The 7,587-nt window shown below is 35.6% G+C and overlaps 1 pseudogene; it reads left to right on the forward strand.

Moving 5' to 3' along the window:
- Positions 1-5,292: 5,292 nt before the first annotated feature.
- Positions 5,293-6,709, forward strand: LOC145043059 (cyclic dof factor 1 pseudogene; annotated as a pseudogene).
- The last annotated feature ends 878 nt before the right edge of the window (positions 6,710-7,587 follow it).

Consider the following 7,587-nt stretch of genomic DNA (forward strand, 5'->3'; position numbering starts at 1 on the left):
TGATGCTTGTTTAACCCCCACAAGGCATCAAAAGGATATTGTGTCCCAAAAATAACCACCTCGGTCCAATGACACCATAATAACCCAAAAAGCTCCAATGGTTAAGGTCTCTGGACCTCTTTGAGTCCAGATCCAAGGCACAAACTCGAAGAGGGACCATTTGCTTCACATAATCACTCTCCAAAGGGGGGTATAAAACCCTAACTCTAAAGATCAACCCTATAACTGAAGGAGATTCGAACCCTTACCTCAAAATGAAGCCTCTGGACTCTGGATCTGCTGTAATCTCACCTCCTCCTTGATCTTGCCACCTTCCTCTTGCTAAACAAAGAATACAAAGGCCCAAAAGTGACTTCCTCTCTCCCAAAACAAATTAGTTCTCTTAGGGTTCTCTCAAGGGACTGGTAGTCGCACTAAGAGGCTATAAGTGCCCTTAAATAGGCTCCAAACCCAGAGAATTAGGGTTTCATTAAATTGCGTGGACTCGCCGAGTCCAGACGCGAATCCTTGTCCAAATCGCGATCCTACTCGGCGAGTTTGAGCTCCAACTCGCCGAGTCTCCTCACAAAATACCAAAAATATAAGAATAATTAATACCTGGGAATCCGGGCTGTTACAAAATCAGAGCTCGTTGTCCATTTCTTGTTTTTAGTGAGGTGTTGTACCCTACACCCGTAGCTTGGTAGTTACTAGACGGTGGTCATGGGATGGTCGGAGTCTCGGAGGCCGAGGTTTGAGTTTTCTCTATTTAGTCGATTGTTGTAGTGTTCATATTCTTATGTAATTTTTGTTTATGTTCGAAGTTCAGTTGTAATCTTGGATGATCAATTGATGGAATTATCTTATTTAGCTCTGTTTAAATTAATTTCTTGCTATGAATGGATTAATTATCTTTGTCCTCGGTTGTATGTATATTGGAAATTTATGAATGTTGTGTGGGTTTAGATTCTCCTATTTATCAGGATATCAGTGGTAGAGTTCAAGTTAGTCTGGGTATCAAAGGATTGTGAAGCTGTCATATTCTAGAATATTTTAAGTGGGGGAGAGTGGAACCTCACAACATGAAGACCTTGTGCCAAGGATCAGTTCTCAATCAGATTTCTCTAAGTTCAAGACTTTCGTGTAACTGTTGAATCTTCTAATTTCGTGTCAAGATCTTCGTTGGCTGTTGGATTTCCCTTCAATTCGTATTAGTTTTAGTTGTGATAACATCTGTAGGGCATGCATATATGTTATACTCTAGGGTGTTAGAAGCTCAGGTTAAGGGATATGATTAGGGGTTCATTATCTGTTCTTGTTTTATTGGGGCTTGGAGGCCTCAGTCATGGCTCGAAGACCTAGTAGGGTCAGTTAAGTTTTGTTGAGGCCCGAGTGTTGTTGCCAATTAGTGGATCAGGGGTAAGCATGGGTGTTGTTAGTAGATAGCTAATTTGGGTTGTCAGAGCCGAGTAGGTGTGTGGACTAGTTTAGTATATGACCATTTGGATTTCGTTGTGGTCATGCACTTATGTGTGGTATTAATAAGGCAACGCCTGGCCGAGAAGGTTTTGTGCTGATCAAATCTGCGGTTTTTTGTTTAGTTTAGTTGAGGAGAGGGTTGCGTCAGTTTTAGGATATCTAGGTTCTGAGTAAGGAAGAGGGGTGCCTTCCCTTATGATTTAAAGAAGTTTTGCAAAGACAATTTCTTCAGACTGCATGGTATCAACAAAATTTCTAGGCTGGTAGAACTGCCGATAAGTGCGAGTAAGAACCGATTTTGAGGACAAAATCGGTTCTTACTCGCACTGATGGTTAATATATTTGACCCTTGAACTATGTTTTGGGCCGAAGGGTAGAAAGGGAAAAGTTATAGACCAGATTCTTGCATGAAATGCAGATTTTTGTTCAGGAAGTTTTTAGTCTAAGATATATAAGTAATATTTTGGGGCTCTTCAACACCTTTATGTGCATATAAAGAACGCCATAATCAGAGTTAGAACGAAGAATTTATGGTAATTTGAAGGTAGGTTGAAGTTGGGAAGGAGGCTGGTATGCTGGGCGTACGAGAATGGTGAAGTCGTGCATTTAGAAGCGTACACTGATCTTACAAGATCAGAACCTAAACCCTAATTTCAGGGTTTTGAGCTCTATTTAAGCTCCATAACTCCCCAAACCCTTCCATTCTTAGCCTCCACCTCTCCAACATCCTCCCTTGAAACCCCAACCCTAAATTAAGTCGTGTGAGCTAAAGAGTGTGCTTTTGGTACCTTTAAAGGAAGAAGAAGGTTGTGATAGAGCTTGGAAGCTTGAAGCAACTTTGGATCCAGAAGTTCTCATCCCTCATTCATCTCCAAAAGGTATAAAGTTAGAAGATTTATGAATTTTTCCTTAGATCTATTTTAAGGTGTTAAAGTTATGTCCTTTTTGTCCCACAAATTGGTCCATTTGAGTGTGGGTTCTCACAGATCTTGTGAGGTGCATTTATAGGTGTATGTGAGGGTGTTAACTCATAAAAATACAAACTTGGTCTTGTTCCTCCAACATTTTCATTAAGCACTTTATTACTTAAGACCTTTTGTCCAAACCTTTTTTTACATGTTCCTTCTTTGGTTGTGGCTCTAGAGTAGGATTATCTGTTCGAGTGGCTATCTCACCTCTTGTTACATATGGTTACATATTTCATGGAGGTTAGCTGGTAGCGAGATATTGTCTTGTGAGAGGCCTAGTAGGCGGTAATGAGCTGTATGGTTGATGTTTACCTGTATTATGTGTGTACTTGATCCTTGATTTTTTTATATGTCGACATATGGTGGTAGTGGGTTGCGGCGGTCCTGCTTTGTGCTGTAAGTCAAGATACCTAGTGTGGGTCGGCTGTAAGCCGTAGGCACAGAGGCTCAGGAAGAGTATTTGGGTTAAGGCGCTAGGCCAACAAACCCTAGGTATTCCAGCCCGATGGCTGATTGGATCCATTGTATGTTTATCGTAAATGGTATTTTTTGGACATAAACTCATTAAGTTTTGTGCTTACCTAGTTGTTGTTGTTGTTGTTTTTTTTTTTTTTGCAGGCTTTATCGATGAACGTACGAAGGTGAAGCCGGGATTATGCACTAGGGATGTCAAAAACCCCCGTGGGACCCCGATCTAATACGAGACTAAATTTTTTAAAAAAAAAGGAGCGGGAGCGGGAGCAGGGGCAAAATTAAACCCCGCTTATTTTCGGGACCGGAGTCGGGAGTTGGTATTTCCGTCCCATACTCCCGCGGGGGGCCCGGTTGTACATTTATGTAAAAATCATAGATTTAATATAAAATACATATCCAAAATAGATTTTCTAATTTTAGGTGTATATTTTTGGATATGTAAGAATTTTATATTTGTAATACTGGATTTGTCATATTTTATATTTTTAAGATTGTTGGAATTGTCGTTTTGTAATGTTGAATTCGTAATGTTGGATTTTTAATTTTTAGTTTCTAAAAGATTATGTTTTAAACTTTTAAAGTTACTTAAATAGACTTTTTAGCCTAAACCAAAGTAGTTGTTTAGCAAAAAAAAAAAACGAATTTTAAGCCTATAAACCAGGAAAACCGGGGGAACGGGGGCGGGACCGGGGGCAATGGAGGTAGCCGGGGGCGGGACCGGGCGCGGGGGCAACAACTGATTTCAGGGGCGGGAGCGGGGGCAACTATTTCCGCTCCCGTTTGATCCCGTTGACATCCCTATTATGCACACTCATCAATAGCATTGAAGATTTCTCGTTTCTTATATTACTCTGAATTTCAATAAATGTATTTTGGTATAAACATTTTTTTAATAATAAATTTAGAATTGAGAAGTTTACTTTAATAAAATCAAATTTTTTTATTATGAAAATGAAACGTATTATGAAAAAATAAAAAACAAATAAGAAAAAATGTTGTAAAAATGAAAAAAAAAAAACAGAAAAGTAAAATAAAAATTAAGTTATCAAAATAAATTGTGAAAGAAAACGAAAAATAAAATAAAATTTAAGATATAAAAACAAATTATGAAATACAAACTATAAAACGAAAGTAAAAGAATCAAACTATAAAAATGAATTGCGGGAAAAAAAATATATAAAACAAATGAGCATAATTTAAAAAGTTTAGTAACTAATTATAACTTCAAAAATGTTTAGAGACCTAAAATACCTTAAAAACTTAGATGCTTTTTGTTTTTTTAAACAAAAATCTATAAAATCTGCGGACCACCTCTATAACCCTCTGCAGTAGAAGATGTAGACCAAACGGTTGCACACTGTAGTAATAAATGTGTTTGTTTTTTTAACATCTGCATGTTGTTGCAGATATTAAAAAATTAAAATAAACTGATTTTATAATCCGAAAATAATTTTTTAATACCGATAATTTAATAATGTATGACATTTCAGCAAAAAATAATGATATTTAAAAAAAAATAAAGATATTTTAGTATAAAATAATGATATTTCATCAACAAATTATTATTATTCAATATAAAAAAATTTTCAACAAAAAAAAATTATGAAATAAAATTTTAACAATATATAATCAATATTTTAGCAAGAAAAAAAAAAGAAGGTATAAAAAACAAAATAAGTGTTGCGTCAAGAAAAGCACGCATAGAGATTTTTTAATTCAAAAACTTCTGAAAAACAAACAACTGCGAGATGAAAAGTATTGCGCAGTAGAAGTTTGAAGATATTTTTTTCCAAAAAACAAAAAACACTTTAGTAACCTTACATATCCAATATATATATATATATATATATATATATATATATATATATATATATATATATATATATATATATAACTTGTTATTTTCGATCATAATAATCATTTTAACAAAAAAATAAAAATAAAATGACATTTTAAAATTTAAAACGTATTAAATAACCAAATAGAAATAAAACCAAATATTAAATAGTCAAATATAACCTAAACTTTAAAAAATAAAAATAAATAACATTTATAATCATCATATATAAAAATATGTCAATCAAAAAGTTTCTTTCATTATAATAATAGCGGTATATAATTTTTTTTCGTTAGACATTTGATTAGGAATATATTTAGACGTAATAAATAAGATAAAATAAAGTGAATGGGACTTTTAAGATAATTCAAAAGAAGTAAAGAAAAGAAAAAGGTGTTTTAGACATGAAAGTACGATATTATCCGGGAAAGAACCACTATCTTTCTGCCAGATCTTTTTCAATACATCTAAAAAGTCTTCGAGTGCACCAAACCTTGTATACAACCTAAAGAATCCAGTGTGCCAACGTATCAAGGCCACAACATATTTGTGGCTCAAAAACCTTCTCACATGCTGATGTGGCATCCACCTTTCTCCCACAACCCCCTATATTTTTCAAACCTATTCCTACCAATACTTCTGCCACTTCCCCACTTAGATTTTTACACTCAACATCTACCTTTCTCCACCGCCGCCAACCACCACCCTCATGACGGATCCCGGTATCATACTGTTTGGGAAAAAGATCGGGTCTTTGGAAACCCCCAAGATTTCCGATTCTCCCCACTTCGCCGTCGCTAATAGTGGTGATAATGGTTTTCCGACGGACGACAGTCCCAAAACTCCTTCTATCGATGAAGACGATTCGCCGGAGAAACACCAAACCACCGGAGGTCTAAAGAAGCCTGACAAGATTCTCCCTTGTCCTCGATGCGAAAGCATGAACACGAAGTTTTGTTATTACAACAACTCGAACGTTAACCAGCCACGCCATTTTTGCAAGAGTTGTCAGAGGTACTGGACTGCCGGAGGCACGATGAGGAATATGCCGGTCGGAGCAGGTCGCCGGAAGAAAAAGAACACTTCATCGGATTGTCGTTTTATTATCTCTCACGAAGCTTTTGATGTGGGGCCTCAGATTGAATTCGCTGCTGAGAATTCCGACGGAGTTTACAATACTTCACGTCAACCAAAAGTTCTTTCCTTTACTCCGAATTCGCCGATATGTAGAGGGAAAGAAAGCGGAGACGATTGTTCTAGTGGAACAACCACCGTCGTTTCTTCCAATTCCGTTGTTGAGAAACCACAGGAGAATAACGGGTTCCATTCTCAAGTTCATTGGATTCCAGGGACTCCATGGTCGTATAATCCATGGGTTCCAATGCAGATTCCGACGGGATACCCTCCGATTCCATTCTACCCTCCGCCGTACTGGAATTCCGTTTCCTGGTTACCTCCGGCGACCTCTGCTCCAAACTATTCAATCCTAGGAAAACATTCATCAGATCGGGAATCAATTAACCCAATCGAGGAACCGAAGAAACAGAAGAATTCGATTCTAATCCCGAAAACGCTTAGAATCGATGATCCCGATGAAGCTGCGAAGAGTTCTATATGGGCAACACTCGGAATCAAGAACGAAAACTGTAGCAGACGAGATCTCTTCAAAGGGTTTCAAGCAAAAGGAAATGAAAAGAAGAAACAACCGATCACAGAACCTTCGTTATTATTACAAGCAAATCCTGCTGCGTTTTCAAGATCGCTTTACTTTCAGGAAAGAGCCTAACGTGATTTGTGTGAATACAATGTTAAAAATCAGTATAATAGGAGGGAATAGCAATAGGGTTAATTTGTTTTCTATATATAGTTTTAGTCTTTTAGATGTTCAGATTTTTGTAAATCTTTTCTTGAACTTTGAATCATAATCAAACAGGATGAACATTTCTATACAAGATAACTGTTAAAGTGTTAAGTGTTAATCACTAAGAAAGCATCAACGAGCAGTACTGTACAACCCATTGATGCATACAACCATCACTTTAGAGTGCACCTAACTATATGATATATCTTTATATCTAATAATCTTGGTAATCTGGGTGGATATATCAAAATCAGAAGAAAAGTATAAAAAAGATCGAAGATATTTTCACTTCATCAAGAAATTGAGGCCACATTTTGGGTGTAAAATTGAGTTGTTTTGTGGTCCCAAAATGGCATATATATGTATATCTATATATCTTTTGTAATGGGTATTTTCTTCCTTTTGCTTTCTTGTTTTATAAAGTAGTGGTGGAACTATGGTGGCCCAGATTTGTTTATATTGGTAATTTATATAATATTAAGTTTTGTATGATTTATAAAATCGAATCAATGGCTCTCAAATCAATCGATCAAGGCCACACATTTGGTAAAATTATCTGACAAGTTTGAGAATATCCAGCTATTCTTATTTAATTATATCATGTGGGTATGTATATCTCAATTGGAAAAGGAAGTTCATGGCGTATTATGGAGATATATATATATATATATATATATATATATATATATATATATATATATATATATATATATATATATATATATATATATATATATATATATATATATATATATAACAAGTAGTATAAATAAGGAAAGTGACAGCTTTGATGAAAGTATCTTATTATACATACAACCTTTTTTACATCGTTACAAACGTAAAAATCCTAGAATGGTAATAATTGTCAGGTGAATTTAAGATAATGAAATTAATCGTCTAATGGACAGATCCACATGTGACATGTGTCATGTTTCCAGCCTAACGTTGTACGACAATTTCCTGAAATGATGCATGCATGTAGTTGTAAG

The sequence above is a fragment of the Lactuca saligna genome, chromosome 4 (genome assembly GCF_052625555.1).
Source record: "Lactuca saligna cultivar CGN05327 chromosome 4, ASM5262555v1, whole genome shotgun sequence".
In the NCBI taxonomy this organism is placed as follows: Eukaryota; Viridiplantae; Streptophyta; class Magnoliopsida; order Asterales; family Asteraceae; genus Lactuca; species Lactuca saligna.